This window comes from Geotrypetes seraphini, chromosome 5, assembly GCF_902459505.1.
Source record: "Geotrypetes seraphini chromosome 5, aGeoSer1.1, whole genome shotgun sequence".
NCBI classification, from domain to species: domain Eukaryota; kingdom Metazoa; phylum Chordata; class Amphibia; order Gymnophiona; family Dermophiidae; genus Geotrypetes; species Geotrypetes seraphini.
The window spans coordinates 170,049,183-170,077,177 of NC_047088.1; the positions used below are offsets into that span (position 1 = coordinate 170,049,183).

The 27,995-nt window shown below is 42.2% G+C and overlaps 1 protein-coding gene across 1 annotated transcript in view; it reads right to left on the minus strand.

The window, feature by feature from the left end:
- Positions 1–27,995, minus strand: part of MSTN (myostatin) — a 43,333-nt gene that overhangs the window by 4,223 nt on the left and 11,115 nt on the right. The gene's annotated exons all lie outside the window — the stretch shown is intronic.

Here is a 27,995-nt window from a genome sequence, read left to right on the forward strand (position 1 = left end):
GTGCAGTGCAAAACATTTAGTGCAAGATGATAGAGTTCCTCTTTGTATTAGAAAACATCTAACTCCATGCTGAATATACACTGCCCCTCCTAGTAATGGCCCGTGACCACCACAAATTATATACAGCATCCATTACTGAACCGTCACATGCATATGGAAGCCAGGAGGGAGAGAAATATCACCCTCCATGTCCTACAAAATGAGAACAGGTTATTTAGGGAAGGCAGGTGAAGGGTGCTTCTACAGACGATGCCTCCCCCTCTCTGCTGCCCATGGTGATGACCATGATGCCAGGAGCCACAATGGGTGGGTGAAGTCAGGTAGGAGTTTACCAGTCTCCATGGGGTCCTGCTACCGGCATTTACCCACCTACATAGGATCATGAGATTCATGATCCACCACAATGGAGGGTATACAAGCAGAGATATGTGTCTTGACAGTGGCCATGCGGCGTCTAGAAGCATATATCTCAGTTCCTCCATTCTGTTCCCCTCTTCCCTCAATTGTAATATCTGTTGCACTACCACCAGAGCTAGAGGCCACGTACCATCCATTTACTGCTGCCACCATGCAGCTACCTATACATATTGTACAACAATGTGGTTCAATGCTGTGTTGTGGGCAACATGTTTTTGTACTTATCTTCATTTATGATTTGTACAGATAGACATATTTTTGTAAGATAGAAAACAGAGAGTAGGGCTAAATGGCTGTTTTCTCAATGGAGCAGGGTAAGTAATGGAGTGCTGCAGAGATCTATACTGAGACCGGTGCTATTTAACATACTGTATTTGTAAATAATCTGGAAATTGGACCAGTGAGTGAGGTGATTAAATTTGTAGATGACACTAAACTGTTCAATGTTGTCAAAATGCATAGGGACTGTGAAAAATTTCAGGCAAACCTTAGAAAATTGGAAAACTGGGCATCCAAATAGCAGATGAAATTTAATGTGGACAAATGCAAAGTGATGCACACATTGGGAAGAATAACCCAAATCATAGTTGCCAGATGCTAGGATCAACATTAGGCGTCATCGCAGACAATATGCTGAAACTTTCCATCCAATGTGCAGAGGCGGCCAAAAAGCAAACAAGATGCTAGGAATTATTAGAAAAGGGATGGTAAATAAGACCAATAATTCTGTATTGCTCCATGGTGCAACCTTACCTTGAGCATTGCATTCAATTTTGGTCGCTGTATCTCAAAAAAGATATAGAATTAGAAAAGGTTCAAAGGAGAGTGACCAAAATGAAAAAAGGGATTGAACTCCTCTTGTATAAGGAAAGAATAAAGATGTTAGGGCTCTTCAGCTTGAAAAAGAGATTTGATTGAAGTCTACAAAATCCTGAGTGGTGTAGAATGGGTACAAATAAATAGATTTTTTACTCCCTATGGGAGCAGCCTAAGGGATCTTCCAATATGAGTCTTAAGCCACTCCCAGCGCATCCTAGAATGCACTGGGAGAGAGGCCTAAGATTCCTGTTGGCCCAGGTGCCTAAGGCCCCTCCTAAGGGAACGGCCTTAAGCACATGGGCCAATCAGGGCCTTAGGCCCCTCCCCGGTACATCCCATGATGCACCGGGAAGAGGCAGGCATGCCATTCAGTGGAGGTGGACCTGCCAGCCAGAGTGAGGAAGCATCCTTCTGATCAGCTAACTTAAAAAAGGTACTCGGGTTCAGGTGTGCTTGGGGGGAGTGGGGGATCATGCCCTTTAGGGGGGGTACAAGTAGTAGGAATTGGGCATCCCTCCTGATGATAATCTTATGGGAGTTGGGGTTCCAGCAGGAAGGACTGGGCATCCCTCCTGCCAGTGGATGTCTTGGCGAGGTGACAGGAGAAGGAATTGGGCACTCCTCCTGCTGCAGACATTTGGGGGTATGGGGCAGTGTCAGGGGTCCCTCCTGCTGGTGGATGTCTCGGCAAGGTGACAGCAGGAGGAATTGGGCACTCCTCCTGCCGCAGACATTTGGAGGTGGGGGGCGGCTTCGGGGGTTCTGGCAGGAGAAACGGCATCCCTCCTGTCGGTGGATGTCTCAGTGAGGTGGTGGCAGGAGAAATTGGACACTCCTCCTGCCACAGACATTTGGGGGTAGGGAGCCGGCTTTGGGGAGCTATGGCAGGAGGTGACTGGGCATCCCACGTCTAAAATGTCTTGTTCTGGGCATTTGGGACTTGGATGAATTTTTGGTCGAGAATGCTATATAAAGATAGACATAGTGACAGTCTGCGGGATTAAACGTCTGAACGTACAGGTATACGATTTTTTTTTTTTTTAAACCATTTTGGCTGTATTTTTTGAGAATGGACATTTTGCCATTGCTGACTTTGAGTGGCTAGCACCCAATGCGCAAATCGGATTTAGACGTTTCTTTTGATTATGCCTTTCCACATATTCAATGCACAAACCGTCTTTATTCAAAACCTTTACAAATTGTTTCATCAGGCCTAGCTTTATATGTAGTGGTGGCAGTATGATTCTATGTCGAGTTACCAAAGGTTCATTGATTATATTTTTTCTTCCAACCATCACATATTCCCTCGGAGGATGTTAAGACATCCCAATTCTGCAAAAGAGATCTTTTAAATAGCGGTCTCTAAGTCTCCGCTTTTCTAGAGAAAAGAGCCCTAGTTTCTCTAATCTTTCAGCATATGAAAGGTTTTCCATGCCTTTTATCAAGCATGTCGCTCTTTTCTGAACCCTCTCGAGTATCGCCATATCCTTCTTAAGGTATGGCGACCAATATTGGACGCAGTACTCCAGATGCAGGCGCACCATCGCCCGATACAACAGCAGGATAACTTCTTTCGTTCTGGTTGTAATACTTTTCTTGATAGTACCCAGCATTCTATTCGCCTTCTTAGATGCTGCTGCGCACTGTGCCGACGGCTTCATTGTGTTGTCCACTATTACCCCCAAGTCCTTTTCTTGGGTACTTTCACCCATTACCAGCCTTCCCATCATATAGCTGTACTTCGGATTTCTGTTTCCTACATGCAAGACTTTATATTTCTCTACATTAAACTTCATCTGCCATCTCGTTGCCCACTCTCCTAGTATGTTCAGTAGTGCTGCCCGATTCACAATTTGAATCGGTTCACCGATTCAAATCAGGTGAATCAATTCGAATCGGTTCATTTTAGGTAAAAAACCGGACTCACTGATTCAGCCCCGATTCAAGTTAATTTTTTTTTCGCCACCGGACTCGTTCCCACCTAATGTAACTTCCGGTTTTGCGAAACCGGAAGTTACATTAGAAGAAACGAAAGGACGTGGGAGGCGGGAGCGTCGAGGGGGGAGCGAGCAGACCTCAGAAGCAAAGGGTAACCGGCAGGAGGGCTGAGAATCGTTGGGTGGGGGGCTGAGAATCAGTGGGGGGCTGAGGGCTGAGAATCGGCAGGAGGGCTGAGGGCTGAGAATCGGCAGGGGGGTGAGAATCGGCGGGGGGACTGAGAATCGGCAGGGGGGCTGGTGAGTCTTGGGGGCTGGGGATGGAAGCTGGGAATTAGATGGGGACTGGCGAGTCTTGGGGGCTGGGGATGGAAGCTGAGAATCAGCAGGGGGGCTGGTGAGTCTTGGGGGTAGGGATGGAAGCTGAGAATTGGGCAGGGGGGCTGGGTAAAATTAGAATCGGGCTGGTGAAGCTGAGAATCGGGCTGCCTGATTCACGATTCAAATCGATATACCACGACAAAAAATCGGCCTCCCAATTCGTTGACTGACCCACCCCCTCACCCCTAAAGCAGGAGCGGCAGCGTTGCCTCTTGCTGGTCTGCCGCTTCTGCTTTAGAGGGCAAGTGGGGAGGGTCAGTCGGGAAGTGGCTTCCCCACTGGTGTCCGACTTCCCCGCATCAATTTACCTAATTTCAGCAGCCTGCCCTGCAGAAGATCGCTGGCTCTAGCGATCTTTGCAAGCTGCCATACGTCGTGCGAGTTGTCTTCTCTCTGTCGCGGTCCCGCCCCTTCTCTGACATCAGGGGAGGGGCGGGACCACGGCAGATAGAAGACAACTCGGTCGATGTATGGCAGCTTGCAAAGATCACTAGAGCCAGCGTTCTTCTGCAGGGCAGACTGCTGAAATTAGGTAAATTGAATACGCAGGCCTTCAGGGGGGTACAGACATTCAGGGGTGGGGGCCCTGGTGTAGAAGTACACGGAGGGAGGAAGGCAAGGGGGGGTTCAAAGAAACGTGCATGTGCCGGACTTTGGGGGGAAGAAATAAGGGGTCTAAAAACAGAGGAGAGGGAGAGAGATGGTGGACAATGGGATTTAGGGATAAAGTTGCAGAAAGGGAGAGATGCTGGATGAAAGGGTAGTTGAGAAAAGGTGGATCTGTAGATGGAGATGAAAAAAAAGGAAAGATGCCAGACCTCCATGGGAAATGGAAAGGGAGGACAGAGATGGCATGGAGAAAGAAGGAGACCCTGGTAAGCAAGCTATCAGAAGACAACCAGAGCCTGGGACCAACAAGATTTGAACAATGACCAGACAACAAAAGGTAGAAAAAATAATTTTATTTTCTGTTTTGTGATTACAATATGTCAGATTTGAAACGTGTATCCTGCCAGAGCTTTTGTTAGACCACAAACGTGAGCTAGGATTTAACAGAGAGGAAAAGTCTTTTTGTTTGTTTATTTTGTTTACACCACAGCACCAGTGTGGTTAGGAGAAGGCAAAGGGGGTGAAGAGGCTATAAAATAAATCCACCAGGATGTTTGAAAAAAACACCCAATTGGGCAGGAAAAATCGAATCGAAAAATTGATTCAGTAGGCTGAATTGAATCTAATTGAAATTTTTTTTCCTGAATCGGGCAGCACTATTGTTCAGGTCCCTTTGTAAATCTTCACAGTCCTCTTTAGTCCTAACTCCACTAAATAGTTTGGTGTCGTCTGCAAATTTTATTACTTCGCACTTCACCCCTGTTTCTAGATCATTTATAAATACATTGAACAGCAGCGGTCCATGTACCGACTCCTGCGGAACACCACTCATGACCCTGCTACTATGCCACTCCCTCCCTCCCCTCAGCAAAATCCTAGTAGGTTAAGTGCCTGCCATGACCAGGAGCCACCTCCCCAAGGGGTGAGGATAACTACTAGTAATCTCCCAAACCACCTCAGGGCCACAACCAACTCACCACCCCTGCACACTCCATGCCTCAAGCACACCCACATGAACAGGGCAAAGAAAGCATAGTACCATTGGACCCCATCACACTAATGGCCTTGCAACCCTTGAACTTGACCATCCTTCCTCCACTGGGAGCTGGCTTGAAAAGTGCAGGGAGGCAAAAAAATTGCCTTTATCAAGACAAAACCAATACATGAATGAATGAAAATGTGATATAAAACTCAGGACTGGTATCTCAACATTGACTGAGTTAAAGAATGTAAAAATTTGAGCAATAAATAAACTAATAGAGGAGTATTTTCAATAGACCGTCTAAGTTTGAGTTTGGACATTTTGAGAATGACATCCAGAAATCCAGTAGAGAAAATGTGCATTTTCGAAACCTCAAGACGTCTATCTTTTTTTTTTTTTTTTTAATGACCTATCTAGACATTTTTGGCCCTTAGTGCATCTGTCTTTTTTAGCCATTTTCAAATACGAAGATGTCCAAATGAAACACGTACAAAATCAAGCCATTGGTATATCCAAATAGCCAGCATTCTTAGCATTTGGTCTGTTAAATTAATTTTTAAATTCACTTTTCCTGCCCAATAGGCCATTTTTTATTTTTTTTTTAACAACCTGGTGGTTTTATTTTTGTAGCCTTTTTACCCACTCCAATCCTCTTTGCCCTCTCCATTCTCACACTGATGCTGTAGTATAAACAAACCCAAAGAAGACTTTTCCTCTCCTCCCCTCCCCCCGCCTTTTACTAAACTGCAACAGCAGTTATTAGCGCAGGGAGCCGCACTAGATTTTTCGCACTGCTCACAATGCTCATAGGAACTCTGAGCATCAGGAGCAGCACGGAGCATTCAACACGGCTCCCTGCACTAGTAATCATTATCATGGTTCAGTAAAAGGAGGAGGGTGGTCTGTGAGGTCCTAGCGCACACTTGCTAACTCTAGCTCTGGCAGAATACACATTTCAAATCTGACATATTGTAATCACAAAATTATTTTTTCTACCTTTTGTTGTCTGGTCATATTATTCAAATCATGTTGGTCCCAGGCTCTGTTTTCTGTTTGTCTTCTGTTAATTTGCTCACCAGGGTCTCCTGCCCATTTGACATTTTCTTCTTTCCCCATGCTCACCATTCATCTCCCATCTCTGTACCTTCCCTTCCACTGCACACAAAATTAGCAAATTCTGCAAGTTTATTTGTCAAAATTTAAACAATATTTTTGCTAATTATTATCCATATTCCATTTAAAAAAGTTAAAATACAATGTTTTTCTTCTACCTGTATTGTCTGGATGTTTTATTTTTCCATCATGTTCTGTTTTTTCTGCTTCCCTGTTGTCTACTAATTCTCCTTCAAGTAGCTGCTATCCATTTGTCTTTTCTATTCTTTCCTGTCTATTCCCTCACTACACCTGCCTCAGACATATAGATCATTCCTTTTTAGCTCTTTTCTACCTTTTTCTTACCCTTCCACTTTTCAGCTACCTATCAAATTTCCATCTTCTCTGCCATTCCCCATCTCATTCCTTCCTCAGCCCTCCATTCCCTTTCATCTTCAATGTACCTCCATTACCATATTTCTACCCTCTGTTATATCTATATCTATCTTCCTATCCATTTCGTTGCCACCCTCTCCTCCCCCTCAGGGTTCTACCATTTTCAGCATCTTTCTTTCTCCACCCTTATAGCCCAGTATCTTCTCCCTACCCTTGTAGCCTGACAGCTCCCTATTTCTTCTCTGCTGCACTCTCCCCCATGGTTCAGCATTTCTACCACTCTCTTCCCTAACTCCCATTCCCATCTCCATCACACCATTCTGCTCCTGGATGCAACATCTCCCTCCTTCTCCCCTTCCACCTCCTGTGTATCTCTCTCTCCGTCTCATCTACCCCATGCCCAACACCTCTCTCACTCTCTCTCTCTTCCTTGTGCCCTATGTTAAATCTCTACCCCCCTCCATGCACCATCTCTCCTTTCCTCCCTTCTATTATGTTCAATTTCATCTTCTCCCCTCACCATGCATAGTAACATGTCTCCCTCTTTTCTCCCATGCTACCATCTTTCCTTTGTCTCACCCTCCCCTTCCTTCCCCCCTATGCCACCAACTTTCCTTTCTCTCTTGCCCTGTACTCCAAGGTTTGCTTCTTCAAGTTGCGATGTCGGCAGTGACTCACATGCTGCCTGCCACTAACCTGGAAGTCTCCCCTCTGCCGCAAAGAGACTTCTGGGTCAGGAGCAGGCAGCATGTGGGAATTGCTGCCAATACCACAACACGGTGAAATTCTATGCTGACACAGCCGGCACAGCGAGATTTTGCGCAGGAAAAGGGAATTACATTCCTCCCTCCCATCCCCCTGTGCAGTAGTTTTCCATCTCTCCCTGCCATCCCCCTGTGCAGCACTTCCTGATTGACACCCCCCTCCCCCCATGAGACCTCAACTTTTAGGCCTCCTAAAGAAGCATCAGCAGTGAACAGGCTGCTCGCGGCCTGCCCACCAGGGCTTCCCTCTGTTGCATCATCTGATGCGGCAGAAGGAAGGGCCTGGCGGGTAGGCCAGGAGCAGTCTCTTCACTGCCGCTGCCGCTTTAGGAGACCTGGAGGAGACTCAGGATTCACTGAATCAGTGAGTCTGATTTTGTAAGGAAACAAATCGATTTGAATCGATTCACTGGGGAAGTAAGGAGGTCAGGCCTTAATCCCTCCAGTAGTTATCTAGTCAGTTTGGGCACCTTTCTGATCCTTATTTGTTTTTAAAACAGGTCTAGACCCAAATGTCTAAATGGTGTTCTGAACATTTTGTTAAAAGTTTGATTATCTCTGCAGAACTTCCAAATCCTAAGCCCACCCAAAACATGCCTCTAACACACCCCCTTAACATTTAGGGCTCCTTTTACTACCTAGCATTTTTAGCGCACGCAGGAAATTACAGCGCGCTTCGCTTCCAGAACTAATGCCAGCTCAATGCTGGTGTTAAGGTCTAACGCACAATTCCGGCATTAAAGCACTAGCACACCTTAGGAGCCCTTAGATGCACTGGAGACAAAATGACTAGAAAGGTGTCTAGAAAATCAGTTTCAAAAATGGTCAATTGGACGTTTTGACTAGTAAGACATTCAAGTGCTGGTTTATGCTGTCTTTTGGACATCTATCTTTTTTGAAAATGAGTCCCATAGTGTATTATTTAACTTGAATTGTAAGAACTCGATGTGAACACAGCCTCTGCCTTGTTCATGATTGTACATTAACTTATATAACACAATTATGTAAATTGTCTATATAAAGGTCTGGCTACCCATGCCCCTCGCCTGTGAACGTCCCTTTTATAATTTATTTATTTATTTTATTTATTCAATTTTCTATACCGTTCTCCCAGGAGTGTTCAGAACGGTTTACATAGCATTTCAGCACATAATTATAGAACGTTACTATCATTTAATTATGTAAGTGAATACTAACTATGTGGATAGTCACATTCCATAAATTTAAGGGCACAAAATATGCTTACATTTAGGTGATCTGTTATCAAGTTTCAAGTTTATTAAAATTTGTTATCCTGCCTTATCAAAATTCAAAGCGGTTTTACAAAAGATTAAAATAAATCAGGGAAACAATGCAGTGCTTTCTCTCAGTCCTTTTCTACACAAGCCAGAAAGCCTAAAAGCATTGAACACTTGATTCCTTTCTGTTGTACATGAAAACAACATTGCTGCATCCTCAAGATTCATCCTAAAAGAGAAGAAATGCAGCCTCAATCCATTTTGCTTCTACAACAGTCATCATACAGATGAGCTTAGTGTCTTCTAGGTGAGGATGTCCCGAACACCACCTGCCCTGATTTCTCTGAGCAGGATTGTATGTCAGTACTCAAGGAGAGAACTGTGCAATTTACAAACAACATTTCTGGAGGCCACTGAGTGACTGCTAGCACTTCCTTGCCATATCTCTGAAGACAGCTGTTTGGGTTCATAAAGTGTCTCAGTTCTCAGCAGCATTTCATTAACATATTTTTGCAGGCGACCAGTGGCGTACCTAGCATATGTGACACCCGAGGCCCATCATTTTTTGACACCCCCCCCCCCCATCTGTACGAAAAACATGATTTTTAGTAACAAGCCACATGTCACACATGAGTACCTAGGAAAAGGCAGCATCTTACATACTGCAGTGAGCAGTACAACATCAATACACCCACTGTAAAACTAAACAAGCCAGACTAGTACAGATCAATCCTGCAGTCAATCCTAACAAAAAACCATGTCTTTCGAACACACAGAACACAGAAAACATCTTCGAATAGTATGGAATATGTCATCACAAACTAACCCCTCCCCCTTTTATAAAACTGTAGTGTGAATTTTAGCCATGGTGGTAACAGCTCTGATGCTCATAGAATTCTGAGCATCAGATCTGCTACCACCATGGCTGGCGCTAAAAAACGCTCCACAGTTTTGTAAAAGGGGGCATAAAATAGAAATACATAGACAAAGGTTAAATTGATCCAGTAAGAAGCTGGACTCTGCGTACAGTGCACCACAGAAACAGTGACACATGTCTCCTAAAGCAATAAATAAATAGAAAATTTTTTTCTACCTTTGTCTTCTGTGGTTTCTGCTTTCCTCATCTTCTTGTAACTCCCTTCCATCCACTGCCTGCCGTCTCTCTTCCCCTATATGGAATCTTCTCTCCTTCTATGCCCCTTCCAGAAACTGTATGCCTCTCCCTTCCATCTCTCCTTTCACCCCCATTGGTCTGGCATCTCTCTCCTCTCCTTCCCTCTCCCACACCTCTCCTCTGCAATTCCTTTCCCTTTTTTCCCTCATTTTCCCTTTCAATTTATTTTATGCATCTGTCTAGATTACGTTCTTACTACCCTCTCATCAATGTCCTTTTTTACTGTCTACCTAAAGCTTGCCACCTCTTTCCCTCACCCCTCCAGTGTTTCCCTAACTCAATCCTTTTCTCTCCTTTTATTTATCCCCTCCTGCCATCATGTACCCTCTTTCTCCAACCCTTCCATCTAGTACCTTCTCTCTCTGTCCACTTCCATCCAGCGTCTGCTCCCCTGTTTCCCTCCTCCCATTTCCTTCCTGCATTTGCTCCCTTATCTATCCCATCTGCACTTCCATCCAGCATAGGCTCCCCATTACCATCCAATGTCTGCCCTTTCTCTCGCCATCCACCCCTCTTCAATCAGCATCTGCCCCTTTTCTCTTCCTCCAATATCCTTCCTCCTTATGTCTCTCCCCTTTCTCTGTACATCAATTCCATCAGCACCACCCTTTCATACCACCCTGCCCCCTTTCTTTCCCTCCACTACTCTTCCATTCCAACCATCCTACTCCTTTCTCTCCCTTCATGCAGCAAGGTCCCACGATGATTGTAGCTGCCAGCTGCCAGTCCAACCCACTCTGACGTACTTGCTCTGGAGCGGACTCGGCAGCCGCATGCTGGAAGGTCCCGCGATGACTCGTCTGCTGACTCTGCTCCAGAAGAAGTAAGTTACGTCAGAGGGGGTGGACCCGGCAGACGCAGGGAGTTATAGCAAAGTCCTGCAATGACTGTGTCTGCTGGGTTCAAACCCTCCGACGTAACTTACTTCTTCCGGAGCAGAGCCGGCAGATGAGTCAGCGCAGGGCCTTCCTGCACCTCAGCACGGTTGCCGACTCTGCTGCAGAGAAAGTAAGTCAGAGGTAACGTGACCATTTATTTTTTCATCAAAAGGGGACATCTATTAATTGACTGTGTATCCTTTCTTTCATTTCTTTCTTTCTGCACTCAGGCCCAACAATTGTCCCTTTCTATTCTCTCCCTCCTTCCTTCCCATGTCCTTAGTGCCCCCAGTGCCTCCGTCCTGTGTCCTTAGTACCTCCGTCCCGTGTCCATAGTGCCCCTCGGTGACTCCTTCCTGTGTCCATAGTGCCCCCCGGTGCCTCCTTCCTGTGTCCATAGTGCCCCCTTCCCGTGTCCTTAGTGCCCCCAGTGCCTCCTCATGTCCTTAGTGCCTCTGTCCTGTGTCCATAGTGCCTCCGTCTTGTGTCCATAGTGCCCCCAGTGCCTCCATCTTGTGTCCTTAGTGCCTCCGTCCTGTGTCCATAGTGCCCTCAGTGCCTCCTTCCTGTGTCCATAGTGCCCCCAGTGCCTCCATCTCATGTCCATAGTGCCCCCAGTGCCTCCGTCCTGTGTCCATAGTGCTCCCAGTGCCCCGTTCTGTGTCCTTAGTGCCCCCAGTGCCTTCGTCCAGTGTCCATGGTGCCCCCAGTGCCTCCTTCTTATGTCCCCCCATTACATTCCAGATTTTGGCCACCCCCAAAGCTAGCCTGCCTGTCTACCTACCTATCTCCCTCCCTCCCTGCCACGCTAAAGCCAGCCAGCTTGCCTGCCTACATCCTGCCCTCCCTGCCGCAGAAAAAAAAGCGTGTCTCCCCTTCCTTTCCCCCAGCCCGCGCCTGCAATCTTACCTCCCCCCGCCGACAAGAAGTTTTTCCGACGTCAACTCTGACATCGGAGAGGACGTTCCGGGCCAACCAATCACTGCCTGGCTGGCCCAGAACGTCCTCTCTGACGTCAGAATTGACATTGGAAAGACTTCTTGTCGGCTGGGGGAGGTAGGCGCAGCCGGGGGAAAGAAGAGCAGGATGATCCGGACCTGGCCGGCTGTGCTCCCTCCCAAGCCGTGCACCCAGGGCAGACCACCCCCCCCCCCCCCGTCCCTCCCACTGTGTAGGCTATTTCAAAGTTCATTTATAGATATGTAAAAAAAAACTTACAAATATGTAGACAATAGTTACATATCCAAATGAGATTTATATAAATTAATATCGGGTCCATCAGAGGTAAAATTCTCAAGTCAATATCAATGGAAATGTTAATTCACCAAAAATTCTTCATCAGTCTAATTTTCAATGCTTAATCCCAGTAATAACAATTATATTACTGGGATTAAGTTTTTGGTGAATTAATATTCTCATTGATATTGCCTTGAGAATTTTACTTCTGATGGTCCCAATATTAATTTATATAAATCTCATTTGGATATGTAACTATTGTCTATACCAGGAGTGCCCACACTTTTTAGGCTTGCGAGCTACTTTTAAAATGACCAAGTCAAAATGATCTACCAACAATAAAATTTTAAAAAACACAAAGCACACCGTACGCAGAGAAAATGTTAATTATCATTTGTATTCCGCAGGTTTTCAAAGAAGTCAAGGCAGATGACTTTGCAATGTCACCTCAGGAACAACTATACAAAAATAGACAAATATACCCCCTCCCTTTTTACTAAACTGCGATAGCGGTTTTTAGCACATGGAGCTGCGCTGAATGCCCTGCGCTGCTTTCGATGCATATAGGCTCCCTGTGCTAAAAAACACTATTGCAGTTTAGTAAAAGGGGGCCATAGGGAAAAATATAGAGAGCAGATATAAATTCTCAAAATGGACACATTTTGAGCAACTGAAAATAAAATCATTTTTCCTACCTTTGTTGTCTGGTGATTTCATGAATCTCTGGTTGCACTTTATTCTCCTGACTGTGCATCCAATATTCTTCCCTTCTTTCAGCCTGCTGTATGCTTCCTCTCCTCCAGACCTCATTCTATCCCCCAACTTTTTCTTCTTCTCTCCCTGCCCCCCTCCCATTTCTTTCTTTCTGTCTTTCTCTCTCCATGCCTCCTTTCTTTCTGTCTTCCTGTCCCCCTTTCTTTCTTTCTTTCTCCCTTCTTTCTTTCTGTCTCCCTGCCTGCTCCCAAGCCACTGCTTCCGCCATCGGGGAACAGGCCTCCAAACCACCACTGCCCCAAGCTCTCCCTGCTTCCCCACACAGACGCGTTGGGCCGACCAGATTTCCTCTCCCCAACGTCATTTCTGAAGTCGGAGAGGAAGTTCCGGACCAACCAGGCAGCGATTGGCTGGCCCGGAACGTCCTCTCCGACGTCAGAATTGACATCAGGTGGGGGAAGTTGGTCGGCTCGGCGCTTCTGAGTCGGGAAGCAAGTACTAGAACGTGAAGGCAATGCGATCGACTCGCGTTGACTTCGCAATCTACTGGTTGATCGTGATCAACATTTTGGGCACCCCTGGTCTATACTTTTGTAAATAATGCCAGTTCAATGGGAATACTTGAGAAATCTGTGATCCCTGGGAACCAATCATTTATGTGCCTCATATTACATTCAGTAATCAGGTAACAATGAAGCCGTCGGCACAGTGCGCAGCGGCTGCTAAGAAGGCAAATAGAATGCTAGGCATCATCAAAAAGGGTATTACAACCAGAACGAAAGAAGTTATCTTGCCATTATATCGAGCGATGGTGCGTCCGCATCTGGAGTACTGCATCCAATATTGGTCGCCGTACCTTAAGAAGGATATGGCAATACTCGAGAGGGTTCAGAGGAGAGCGACACGTCTGATAAAAGGGATGGAAAACCTTTCATACGCTGAGAGATTGGAAAAACTGGGACTTTTTTCCCTGGAGAAGAGAAGACTTAGAGGGGATATGATAGAGACTTACAAGATCATGAAGGGCATAGAGAGAGTAGAGAGGGACAGATTCTTCACACTTTCAAAAAATAAAAGAACAAGAGGGCATTCAGAAAAGTTGAAACGGGACAGATTCAGAACGAATGCTAGGAAGTTCTTCTTTACCCAGCGTGTGGTGGACACCTGGAATGCGCTTCCAGAGGGCGTGATAGGGCAGAGTACGGTACTGGGGTTCAAGAGGGAATTGGACAGCTTTCTGCTGGAAAAGGGAATAGAGGGGTATAGATAGAGGATTACTGCACAGGTCCTAGACTTGTTGGGCCACCGCGTGAGCGGACTGCTGGGCACGATGGACCTCAGGTCTGACCCAGTAGAGGCATTTCTTATGTTCTTAACATAAGTTTGAAAGCCCAAGGAGATAAAATTATCTTCCAAGAAAGGTGTGCCCGCTTGTCCTGCCACATATATCTCTGAATCAATCCATATAACTTCTTCTTATCTTTCACTTTAAGGTATGGCGATGTCTGAAAAACATATAACTAGCGAGGCACGATTAACATATTAAATAAATGAATCTGGCCCATTAAAGAAAGGGAATATACACTCCAGATCCGGAGTTTGTAAATTGTAGATTGTAAAAACGGATCCACTATTTAAACCATACATACATGGCAAATCCATAGAAATGTTAACCATTAAATATCTGAGGTGCCCTAGTGCCCACTGTAAAGGAAAGCCCACCCCTCCCCCTTTTTTCCCCGCACCTCCATAGATGTAGGAAGAGCCACAGACTTGCCTAAATTTAAGCATTAAACCTGATAGTAACCCATATTCATCAATAAGTTCCAAAGGCTGAGACAAAGACAGATGGGGGTCAGTAAGTAGTAACAAAAGTCATCTGCAAACTTTAAAGTTTTTGAAGAAGAGCCTCCTAAAGAAAGGCCCTCTAAGAGTATAATGCAAGGGTTCCAATATAAGAAGAAATAAGAGAGGAGAAAGGGGATACCCCTTTCTTGTACCTTGTGCAATAGGAAAGGAGTCTGACCTCCTCCCATTAGTTAAGAAGCTGTGGGTTGAGCATATAGCGTATGAACAACCTCAAGAAACTATCCCTCCAAACTTGGATATGAAATGGTGTGAAACATAAAGATCCAGCTAACCCTGTCAAAAGCCTTGGAAGCATCAAAGCTGGCCAGTAGCAGAGGTACCTGATGTCGCTGACTATAAGCTAAAGCCAACAAAGCTTTTTGGATTTTATTTATTTAAAAAAATTTCTCCACTTATAGTACCTAAGTGGATTACAATGTAAACAAAGACAATCAAGTAATACAGTCTAGTAATGTTTTCCTATTAAATCCCCTCAGCCCATAAGACTTCCGCTAAAAATAGCACATAGCTAAAAAATTTGGATAAAGCAGACTATAAAATAGATTAAAACACCAATAGGTAATAAAAAGCTTTCACAATCAAATAAGTTTTTAGTTGCTTTCTAAAAAGGCATCTTATCTTTACATAATCTCAAATATCCCAGTAATGCATTCCACGTCTGAGGACCTGCTGTTGTTTGTGTCTTTTTATAATGAGTCTCACCAAGCATTTCACTTGTTAACCTCATGACAGACTCTGACCACGGTGTCAACCCATAGAGTACCTGATGTACAATCATCACAGTTTTATACTCAATCCTTGATTGGATTGGCATTGCTTCACAAATCCCACTTCATCTTCATGAATAACCATTGCCAATTGCACCTATCTGCAAGGATTTCCACAAACAGTTTGAAATCTACATTCAGAAGCAAAATGGTGTGAAAGGAATCAGGGTCTTCTGATTTTCCAGGCTTTTCGAAGTAAAACAAGAGTTTCATTCAAAAAGCAAGGAAATCACCACTGTTGCACAAAACTGTGAATTTAACATTTTATAAAATTCACCAGAATATCCAACTACAGGAGATTTGGCAACGATTGAATAGCCTTCTGGAGTTCTATAGCTTGCAGTGGAGCACTCAAAAATGCAACTACTTCTGGCATATATTTGGGCATCCCTGACTGCTGAAGGTAGTAAGGATGTTGTCCTGGACAAAATCTATTTTTGCCTTATATATATGTCTGTAAAATAATCTACCAATATTTTTGTAATATTTTCAATCTTATTATATAGTATACCATCAGTAGACTTCATTGACAAAATCTGAGGTCTCTTTTGCCATGTTTTCGTGACCTGAACCAGTAATTTTCCCAGTTTATTACTGTATCTATGAAAGCAATATTTGCCATATACTAGGGATCACTATGTCCGTTCATGTAGTAGAGAATTTTTTTTCCAATTCTTTATTCATTTTTTCATCCTACATCAAGTACACAATATTACATCGATTGAATCATACACATCACTTGAAATTCTTTCTATTGTCATCTTAAATACATAAAATATCTTCCTCCCCCACCCACCCTTTTCACAGATATTATAATCAAAAAATAATATACATGTGCTATATTCATAGATATTGATTAAACCTATATTATAACTATATACCCCCCTCTCCCATAATTATAATTATACTTTCAATGTAAAAAGGCATCTAATCATTACAATAAGTTGTCAATGGCCCCCAAATCTTCTTAAAATTATTATAATTCCCTTTTTGTAAGGCAATTGTTCTTTCCATTTTGTATATATGGCACAACAAATTCCACCAGAAGGTGTAATTAAGTCTTATGTAATTTTTCCAATTTCTGGTGATATGTTGAATGGCGACTCCTGTCATTATTAATAAAAGTTTATTATTATTCAATGAAATTTGACTTTTTATTCTCATTGATGTCCCAAATAGGATTGTATCATATGATAGAGCTACATGGTTTTCTAATAAACAATTAATTTGAGACCAAATTGATTTCCAAAAGGCCATGATACAGGGACAAAAATATATTAAATGATCTAAAGTCCCTGCCTCCAGATTACAGTGCCAGCATCTATTAGATTTAAAACTTTGTAATCTAACTGGGGTCCAAAATGCTCTATGTAACAAAAAGAACTGTACATCTCATTCTCCAAGACCACATTCGTGGCCATTGAGATGCAGAAATTTGATGCTTAATCTCAATGCTCCAAATGTCTCTAAGACCAGTCTTTAGTTTTATATTCATAAATCCAGATATCAATTTATACCACTGTGCTAAACTCCAAGATTCAAGTTGGCGGTTTTAAAATCATATGGAAGCATTGGATTATTGCAGGTATACAGACTCTAGGTGATGTTATTTTAAATGGTAGACTGCTTGATTTTTCACAGCTGCAACATAAATATGGTCTAAACAAATCACAAAGCTTTAAATGGTTGTAGCTGAAGCAGGCTATTCAGGAGGGGTTCCCTGAATGGAAAAATCTTAACAATCAGTATAGTCTGGAATTCTTATGCTTTCAAGCAGATTTCTTGGGACACCAGGCGTGTAGTAGAGAATTTAAGGCTGCCTGTGTGGCTAAATACTGTTCATGTGTTCAAGAAGACGAGAATGAATTTATGCTCATTTTGCTTTACGAATAACTTTTTCTAGATTGATAATATACTACAAAATGTGTTAATGAATTCCACATTGTCAAAGATTAAAACACTGAAATATGGGGTTCCTCAAGGAGCATTGTTGTCACCGTTGCTCTTTAAACTTATATATCAGATCAGTTATTGAAGTTGTCTTGAAGTAAGGAATCCATTTTCACTTATTTGCAGATGATATCCAGTTGTATGTTCCATTGGGTTTAGATCGTGACATGCAATTGGATAAATTGAGGATGTGTTTGACAGAGAATAAAGATTGGATGACTTTTAATAAATTGCAGTTACCGTAAATTCTTCCAAAACAGAACTATTATAGATACACAGAGATACTTGTCAGTATAGTCGCCAATCCCTTAATTGGGAAGCAACTACTCTGGTAGCCAAAGATCAAGTTCATAATTTGGGTATTGTGTTAGATGCTGGTCTTACTCTAACTAATCATTTATTACAATTGGTGTTTACTTCTTTTTATTATTTATATCAACTGCAAAGACTTCAGGTGTATTTTTCTGTATCTGATTTTGCTTAATTGTTATATGGATATGTATTGTCATGTTAGGATTACTGTAATGGTTTGTTTGCAGGGCTTTCAGACAAAGAGGGTACAAAATGCAGAGGGTACAAAATGCTGCTGCGAGTATCATAAAAAAAATCTTGGCCCTTTTGATCATGTCTCTTCTGCTTTAACTACTATGCATTGGCATCTAATTAAAAAAGTTTTAGTGATGGCTTGTAAGGTTTTACATAATATGATTTCAAATTATATGCTGGAGAAGCTACCCATATATTATCCAAAGCGGTCTCTATGTTCACAACAAGAGAGACACTTTTATGTCCCTTCTATAAAAATATTCCATTTAGAGTGTGCTCGTAAATGAGCTTACTCATACTTTGTGACTTAGGGCTCCTTTTACGAAGGTACGTTAGGGTCTTAACGCGCAGAATAGCGCGCGCTAAAATGCCCCGCGCACTAGTCGCTACTGCCTCCTCTTGAGCAGTTTTTCAGCTAGCACGCGCTGATCCGGTGCGTGCACTAAAAACGCTAGTGCACATTTGTAAAAGGAGCCCTAAGTTATGGAATCAGCTTCCTTCTGGCATTAGATCGTTAGACAGCCTATTGTCTTTTCAGAGAGCTGTAAAAACTTATCTGTTTAGTTCTTGAATCAGACTTTGGGATCATTGTTTTTGCAGAGCTGTTAAACTGGTCTAGGTTGAAAACTCAAATTAGATTCTAATTTGATAAAGATGTAGAAATTTAAATTGTTGATTTATGGTGGAATTATTGTTTGATATACAGTATTTGGTTTATATGTTTTGTCAAGATAAGCATGAATGTGTTTATGTAACCAGTTCTGGCCTACCTGGGAGGAAGGGCTAGAAATCTAAATAAATACTTGGAAAATTGTTCCAGGCGGGCAAACCTAAGATTTTCAGGCATCTGTAAGATAACCCCAGACCAGCAGTTTTTGCCAACTTTGGAGGCTTGATTGGCACTGTGCGTCCCATTCATGAAGGCCTTGGCCCTGCGTGTTTAGAACGCGTGCACCAAATGCGACAGAAAATGACTAGAAATCTACACCGTGAATGGTAATTGTGAAGCTACATAATTTTGTGCATAAATTTGAAATTTTGAATCAATATAGAAATAAGTAAGATAATTTAAACTATCAAGGAAATACAGTTTGTATATTTCAGGATTATTCTGTGGCATCTTTGGAGCAATGTAGATTATTTCATCCTTTATATCAGGGATCTCAGAGGCCCTCCTTGAGGGCCACAATCCAGTCAGGTTTTCAGGATTTCCCCATTGAATATGCATTGAAAGCAGTGCATGCACATAGATCTCATGCATATTCATTGGGGAAATCCTGAAAACCCGACTGGATTGCGGCCCTCAAGGAGACCTCTGCTTTATATGCAGAGCTTGCTGAAAGAAAGATGTAATTCATGTTGGGTGTTGGCAATCCTTTAACTCGGTGCCTGAAATGCAAAATTTCCTCAACATTCTGGACCTGCCATTGGATGTACAGGTATAACTTTGATACATGGATATTTGGACCAGATGGATCGTGTAAGCATTTTGTTGTGTTCATGTTTTAATGAGAATAGCTGGGGCCGAGTGCATAATATTTGGAACAGTTTTCTTTTGTTTTTAGCCTAATGGAATCGGATGCCTCATGTGGCACACAATGTGGTCTGCTAACTTGCCATATGTTATACTACATGTGGGATATTGGCATTTGTTCAAATTGAGAATGGTAGGGATGTGTGGATGTGTGGGGATGGGGTGGGGGTAATGATGATATGCATGGTTCTGTGCATTTGATAGTGGGGTACTATGTATGTTAATTGCGATATTTTAGTTTCATATGTAATAACCTGCTTATTGTTTTGCAGTGGATTTCAAGGGGTGGTCGTTTCAGACTGTCTCAGAGGACTTCAATGTGATGTTCAGTGAGGGCTGGGTATTTGGGGTGGAAAGTAATATACTAATTCAGTTGGGGTCTTATTATTTTGCAATTTCCTCTAACATCATGAATAGGAGAGGTTTTTATTTGTATGCACATGCATACATATCAGGTAATTACATCCCCTATAAAGTGAAGTAAAATTTTAATTTTTTTGAACCATCACCATGTCAATATTGCATGCCTCCAAGAGACCAAATTATCTGACAAAGAACATTTAAAATGCAACAAGGTTGAGTGGGTAATGTATATTATTCCTCAGTATCTCACAAAAAGGCAGGAGTGGCAGTATAGGTCCACAAAGGCCTTACGTGAGCAGTGCAAGAAGTGAAGATACTTATGGTAGTTGTTTTTTTTTAAGATTTTGGTGCAAGGGTCAGAGTTATACAGTACATATTGACAGTTTATGCACCAATTAGATATGAGCGTGCATTTTTTTTAAATTAGTTCAAATTATTGTTTTAGCTGGAGACTTTAATCAGGTGAAGGACCCAAAATACAATTGCTTGGCAGATATACTCTATCCTGATGTGGTGGTTGCCAGGGGTCTACCATTTTTATGGTTCTTGTTGGGATTGGTGAACCGCTGGCACCTCCTACACGGTGCGGAATAAGATTACACACATCTCTCAAAGGCCCATGCAACTTATTTGAGATTTGACTACATTCATACATCTCACCAGATGTGTGCTTCTATAAATACTGCAACTATTGGTCCTACAGCTGTCTCAGAGCATTCTATGATTTGGGTCGATATGGATATGGGGCCTTTTTTTGGTGGGGGTTATAATTGGTGTTTTCCAGCATACTTGGTGTTTTCCAGCATATGATGATACTGACTTTCAAAAGTATTTGGATAGTAAATGGAAAGACTGACATATAATTCTCAACACCTTGAGGAAGCAAGCCTCTATTGGGAAGCAATTAAAGTGGTCCTTTGAGACAGCATAGTATACTACAATAGACAAGGAGAGTATACCAAGGCATTATACACCTAGAGAAAAGATGTGCCCTAGCAAAGCATGCATATGCTGCCACTCCAATGCCACAGGCTAAAGAGGCCCTTGAAGGAACTCAGACAGCTTTAGATGCTTTAATTCTTGAGAGAATTGGAAAGATAAACCCAGTAAGCTCTTGGTGCAAATTGCTAAATGTTGGAGGGACTCCAGATATATTACAGGACAATAGAGATATTGTTCATAAAGTGGAAGCTAAAGCTGATCGTTTCTTCCAGCATTTTCAAAAATTATATGTAATGACTGAGGTGGGCCCAGGCTTGTTGATGTTTGACTATTTGGAGGATGCTGGGGTGCTTAGTTTGCCCGTGGAAGTACAAGAATAGTTAAATGCCCCCTTAATGGCTAAGGTGATACAGAGAGCTATAAGAGGTGCTAAGAATTAAATAGCCCCTGGCCCAGATGGTTACACCCTGGAATTTTATAAATTGTTGTTATTTCATATCTGTGGCCCTTTAGAAACGTATTATATTGAAGCTCTGTCGATGGGTACTTTTCCAAGTACAGCTGATGAAGCTTTAGTTACATTGATTGCTAAACCAGTAAATTAAGCAGTGGCATAGTAAGGGGGAGGAGGCATACCACCCCAGGCGTCGACTTGGATGAGTAACCCTCAGAGGAATGAATGCTGGTGTCTTGCCTAACCTCTGGTAAGCCCATCCCTGGGCTACATCAGTGAGCTTTTCTAGACTGGAAGTGATTTCTGAAGAAGAAAGACAGGATTGCTCCCAGACTTTGAAAGACTAGCTGAAAAGATGTTCCAGAGAAGGACTAAGATAACCATCAAGTGACAAATGTAGATATAGAAATATTAGTGTGTTATTTGCATGCATTCTTGCAGATAGATTGGCGATATAATTACTGCTTTTAATTAGTACCAAGTCAGATTTGTTAAAAGCTGACACTCGGTTCTGAATGAGTGAATGCTGGTCAGCCTTGATGCAGAAAAGGCTTTTGACAAAGTCCGTTGACCTTATTTTTTTGACACACTTCACTATGTGGGTATAACTGGATGGTTTTATAAGGCCATTCAAGTTTTATATGCTAACCCTACAGCATCCATATTAGTTAATGGAGGAAAGACAAAGTCCTTCTCAATTTTAAGAGGCACTCAACAGGGGGGTCCCTTATCCCATTGTTGTTTTTGTGATATCTGGAGCTTCTCATTAGAACTATATTAAAATACAATGATATTAGTGGAGTGGGGGTAGGATCCACTACAGTTAAACTGTTGGCATATGGGGGGGGCTTTCTATCTGGTTTTATGGAGTTCTTTTCCAGTATGTAATATTTTATTGTGATTGTTAGCCACTTAGGGGTCCTTTTATCAAGCCGCGTTAGCGCGTCGGACATTTCATCATGTGCTAACCCCCGTGGCAAGCAAAAAAACTAACGCCTGGTCAATGGAGGCGTTAGCGATTAGCGCGGCAGGCGGTTTAACGCGTAGTATTCCGTGCATTAAACCCCCCCTACCGCACCCTGATAAAAGGACCCCTTAGATTGCTATTGTAATGTGGCGGTATATCAAATTAAATAAATCTGTAATCTTTTGACTCAGATCTTCATCACTCAATGGCTCATTTATTAGGAGCAGTAAGTGAATTTGCTCACTGTTCTGGTTTTACCCTTAATTTAGCTAAATCGGTGGTACTACCTCTACAAACAGCAGTGAAGGATAAGAAGGTAGGACATTTTCCATTTACTTGGGCATCTATTTTTATTAATTATTTAGTGGTTAATTGGTTATAATCCTGCAAGATCTAACTCAGCTCTATGATTTTAATATTGCTGCACTGTGAGAGACTACAGTGTGAAAGCTGCAGACTTGGCAAGCTTTGTCTTTGATGGGCAAAATAACTATACAATAAGATGTTAGTCCCTCAGTGACTTTATGTATTTCAGGTCCTGCCATTGGTGCTTTCTGTGAATCATGATAAGTTGTTATTGTTATATACCATCGACTTGTGCTCAAGTCCTAGCTACTTGATGAATTGCGGATCTAAAAAGAAATCCGTTTTGTGCTAGTCTGGAAAGGTCCTCCAGCATCATCCCCATGGTTATTTTCAGTGTGTCCAGCCATCTGATTGCAGGTCACCCTCTTTGCCTGGTTCCTTCGATCTTCCCAAATATGATGTCCTTCTTCATTAATCTCTCTCTTCTGATGGTATGACCAAAATAAGACAGTCATAACTTCATCACATGGGCTTCAAGTGACATAGTTGATTTGATCTCTTCCAGAATCAATTTGTTAACTCAGACAGTGTAAGGGTTATTCTGTTGAATTTGTTTAGCTCACTAATCATTCTGGCTGCTGTATTTTGCAATAACTGTATTCTGAAGCTTCCTAGTGATTCCCTCATATACTCCCTCATTTTACAAAACCTCGCAAGAGGTTTTTAGCACCCCCTGACGCTCTGTGCTGCTCCGAAAGCTAGTGTGGTCTAATGATGTTTTAATACTGTATACCTAATACTTTGGATTTATTTTCAATTTGGAGAGTTTCACCAGTAGAAAATTTGAAACATTTTGCAAGGGATGATTTCATAATTGCTGAACCAGATGATTTTAGCTTTTGGCTTATTTAATTTGAGGAAATTATCTGTAATCCAGGTGTCAACCACATCAATGGCCATCTTACCATTTTACATCTTAGCAGGTGAGAAAATTTTTACAGCACAACACCCAGTGGGTGTTGCGTCAGAGGAGAGGCTTCCGCCCACAGACACACATGACTGCAGGCAGTTTCCAGCGGCTTGAGCAAGTTACTCTGGAAACTAACGCACCGCGAAGGTCAGGGGGAGGGAGGGAGGGAGGGAGATAGATTCGGCCAGTAGGTAGGAAGGAGGGAAGGGGCCATGCGCGATCGGTGACCGTGCGCGTTCCCTCCCTTAACTGCAGGGACAAGGCCATTCATCACTCCATGCGGTGGTGGATAGCCTTGTCCCCTGCCCACAGTGAGCACTTCCCCACCCCCATCATTTTGGTGGGTTACCCAGACCTGGGAGCTTTTGGAGTAGTATACATTTAGGTACAGTAAGTTTTTAAGTGTTCCTGGAGGGCTCACAATACAAAATAAGGTTGTTAAGGGATTTGTACCTGGGTCTCTCTATGTGAAGTTCACTGCATTGACCACTAGGCTGCCCTTCTACTGTGCTGGGATGTTTGTGTGTTCTTTTTTCTAGGAATGGTGCCACATAGCCATCCCTATGGCTTGTTTTTGAGGGTTTTCTCTAGGGCTTTTTTTTTTTCATGCTACCTAAAGAAATAAGTTCTGAGCACAAAGACATCTGGAAAACAGCGATTTTCAAAACAAAATAATAGACATTTTTCTGGTTCAAAAATTTGCTATGTTCAGGATGAGAATTTTAGACATTTTCAGCTAGAGCTGTGCTAAATATTTGTATTCAATTCGGCCCTGAATATATGGCGCACATCAGGCATATTACATAATTGTGTGTGTGACTTAATTGAAAAATGAGTAGTTAATTAGCAACAATTTGAATTTGTGTGCATCTTTGTAGTTGGTATCCTCTGCTTACATGGATAAATTTTGGCCATATTTTGTCTTATTTAGCAAAAATTATACATTTGCCAAGTTGGCATTTTCAGCACACATATCTTATGCAATTGATACCTGCTGCCAATCACATAAGGGGTTTTGAATATTGTCCCCGTTAGTATCTAGGATTGCCAACCATTTGGCATTTGGCCTTCTTAACCAGTTGTTAGAGGGTGAGAACACCTGTTAGCCCAGATCCTCTAATGAACAATCTGATTTCTAATACAGCTAAGGTCTCTCAGGGGTCAGAGATCTGGCTTTGCATCTTATGAAACTTCTCAGCTATGTCACAACAGCTGTATTGCTGAGAAAGGACGAACAGGAAATTCTTTTTTGCTGTAATTCTATTCCCAGTTCCTCCCATTCTTTATTAATTGTCAGCAGGAGTGCTTATAGTGGAGGAGGAGGGAATAACAGCTTGGAGGGAAATGTGCTGATCCATCCACCCACCCCCCATGTCCACCTGTATTTCAGCTGTAGTGATTGCACAGTGCCATGCTAATTTAGGCACAGGGCATGATGGAAGGAAGGAGGGAGGGAGAATAAGAAGGGGGAGAATAGAGGATGTAAAGGGAAGACTATTAAAGAGAGCAAAGGGAGAGAGTGCAAATAGGAAGAGACAATAAGCAAAATGGAAAATTATACATGGGAGAAGAGAGAGCAAACGGGAATAGAAGAAAAGAGTGCAAAATGATACTAGGAACAATTCAAAAGAGCAGAAAAAAGTGAAAGAGGAATAGATTTGTGCTCCAAACAAGAGCTTTGGGAAGCAGATTGCTGCTGCTATAAGTTAAGATGCAGTAGAGACTGTGCTGAAGCATGCCATGGGAAAGAGCTTCAGAAAGGGTTTGCAGAAGGGGGCTGCTAGGGATTTCAGTGTACAGTGAAACTGCAGAGCAGACATTGTCTAACTGGGAAGTACAAGGTGAATGAGGTTTATTTGGAGCTTTTATCTGGCCTCGCCTAAGAACTGGACAGTGCATTTAACAGTTTAATTTCAGTTTCTTTTCTAGCATTATGCCATTTTCAGATATGCACTCCCCCTCTTCAGATGCCATAGCTTACTGTAAGCATGCTCTGGCTCGGAAGTCTCCCTGGAGAACGTCTTGACGTGAAGACCAGATGTCAACACTTTATACAAACACACACTCTTGAAACCTCTGCTATTTAAATCTATAGGAATTGGTGGGAAATGCATTTTTTTAAATTAAAAATAATTATAAAAATGATCAAGTTCTATTTTAATATAAGAACAATTGTATCAAAAATAATTTTGAGTAAATTATTGTATGCTGATTATGGCAAACTGCCTACTCTCCAGTCTTATTTTAACAGATCACATCTAAGAATAACATTAACAAACATGATCATAATTCACATCACAGCTCGGGGTGTTTTCTCCATGTCACCTCTTCTGTGATGGGATGGACTGGAATATTTACTAATTCATCTACAGAACCTAAGAAGACAGAGGAAAGGATAGCAATATGCCATGGAATTTTCATGGGTGATTCATGTCTGCTATACAAAAGTGAACAAATATCTGGATTAGGCTATGTGCTGCTCTACCTTAAACATCATTATTGGACAAATTAATTCCAAGACCACTGTTTGGCCTTCATCCACCTTTTCACCATCTTTCACTCATTCAGCTGACCTATTGAGCTTGTACATGATATCTCTGCGATGCAGCAACACCAGAAATAGCAGTGGCAGAGGATGTCTTTTTCATGCCCTTAACTTTACCACACACAAAATGTATCTTTCTGCCTATCTCTTAGTGTTCAGAATATCAGCTGAGAAGCTATTGTATATATTTAGCAAATGGAAAGATTGCTCGGGGAAAAGTTTTGTGAAGTGCTGCAGAGTGTTTAAAGAAAATTAAAAAATTGACTGGCAGTGCAGAACAAGAGGGCAACAAAACAAAGGAGAAAGTCCAACTTTGTCTGCAGAAAAAACTAAGCAGGAGAAACAAACAAAACTGCAGACTGTGTACAAGATGCAGGCAAAAATTTATTGTACCAAAATTAAAATGCAAATAAGTAAAATAAAACCCTTTTACCAATCAAGGTCCCGACACGGTCCATGTTTCGGACAAACCTTCGTCAGGGGTCCATGGTGAAAAAGGTTGGGACATACCATAAAAAATGAAGATAAGTAACAAAGTGCCTGTATATTGTGTTCGCCGAGGATTGCTGCAAAAAGTAAAGCGTCTCAAGAAAGCAGTGCAGAACAAGAGTACATGTGCCTTTGGATTTTTGAGGGTGCTGATCGTCAGGGTTAGGTTTAAAGATTTTGGGGCACATAAGCAGGCAAAACCAAAGTAACACCCCGGTAGAGCAGCTTCGGCACATGGGCCTAGAAGAAGTAAAAACAGCTTCTTCTTTGTATTAAGTATTTGACACCCTCATCAGCTGCCAGTGTTGCCTTTGCTTAAATATGAACTTTCCAAAGTAAACGTGACATGCAGTGCAAATCAGGAAAAGATATAATAGTTTTGAATAGGGGCAGATATAAGAGCAGATGGAAAGAGAAATATGGACAATGATATGCTTGTAAAGAAAATATAAATGTGGTAAAATAAAAGAAGTGGGGGTGGGGGTAGGGGTGTGATTTGAGCAAGTTTGTGTTCAAAAGAGAATAATACCCAGTTAAAATAAAGATCAAAAACCCTTTTGGTAAAATGAATGGAACTGGACATAAGCAGCAGCTGGCCAGGCCAGATGTACTTCATTTTATTCAAGTAATATAAATCCATATGCTGATTTATGGAACCAAGCCATAGAATCTTGAAAATTGTGTTATAGTACTTTTTAATCCCTGCCACCGGATCTGCTTCTCAAATGCTGCCCTTTTCTTACAGAAGTTCAGGGACAGATCTGATGGCAGGGATTAAGAAATGCTGCAGCACAATTTTCAAGATTCTATGGCTTATTTCCACAAATTAATATACAGTTTTATGCTACTTAATATAGTCCCATTTTTTACTGCAAATTTATAATATTTTCATTTTAAAAATAATATATTTTCTAATTTTGGTTCCTTCTCTATTTTCTCTTTTCTTATTAACCTTTAATTCCACAGCCCTGTCCCCTTGATCTTGTCTCAATAAGCACACTATCTGGCTACAGCATGGGCCACAGAATTGCAAAACAGTGAGAGCCCTGATTCATGAGCATATGCAAAATACAAAACCAAAAATATGCTTTCCAAGGTTAGACTGAATCAGTGCTAGGATTTAAGTCTAAAAAAATTAGGGGAGAAGTTAACATAAGAACATAATAGCCTTACTGGGTCAGACCAATGGTCCATCAAGCCCAGTAGCACGTTCTCAAAGTGGCCAATCCAGGTCACTAGTACCTGGCCAAAACCCAAGGAGTAGCAATATTCCATGCTACTGATAAAGGGCAAGCAGTGACTTCCCCCATGTCTTTCTCAATAACAGACTATGGACTTTTCCTCCGGGAACTTGACCAAACCTTTCTTAAAACCAGCTATGCTATCCGCTCTTACCACATCCTCTGGCAACGTGTTCCAGAGCTTAACTATTCTATGAGTAAATTTTTTTTTACTCCTATTGGTTTTAAAAGTATTTCCCTGTAACTTCATCAAGTGTCCCCTAGTCTTTGTAATTTTTGACAGAGTGAAAAATCGATCAACTTGTACCCGTTCTACTCCACTCAGGATTTTGTAGGTGTCTCCTAGTCTGTAATTTTTGACGGAGTGAAAAATCGATATCTAGTTTGTGATGGCTAATAGTTAGCAAAGCCTATC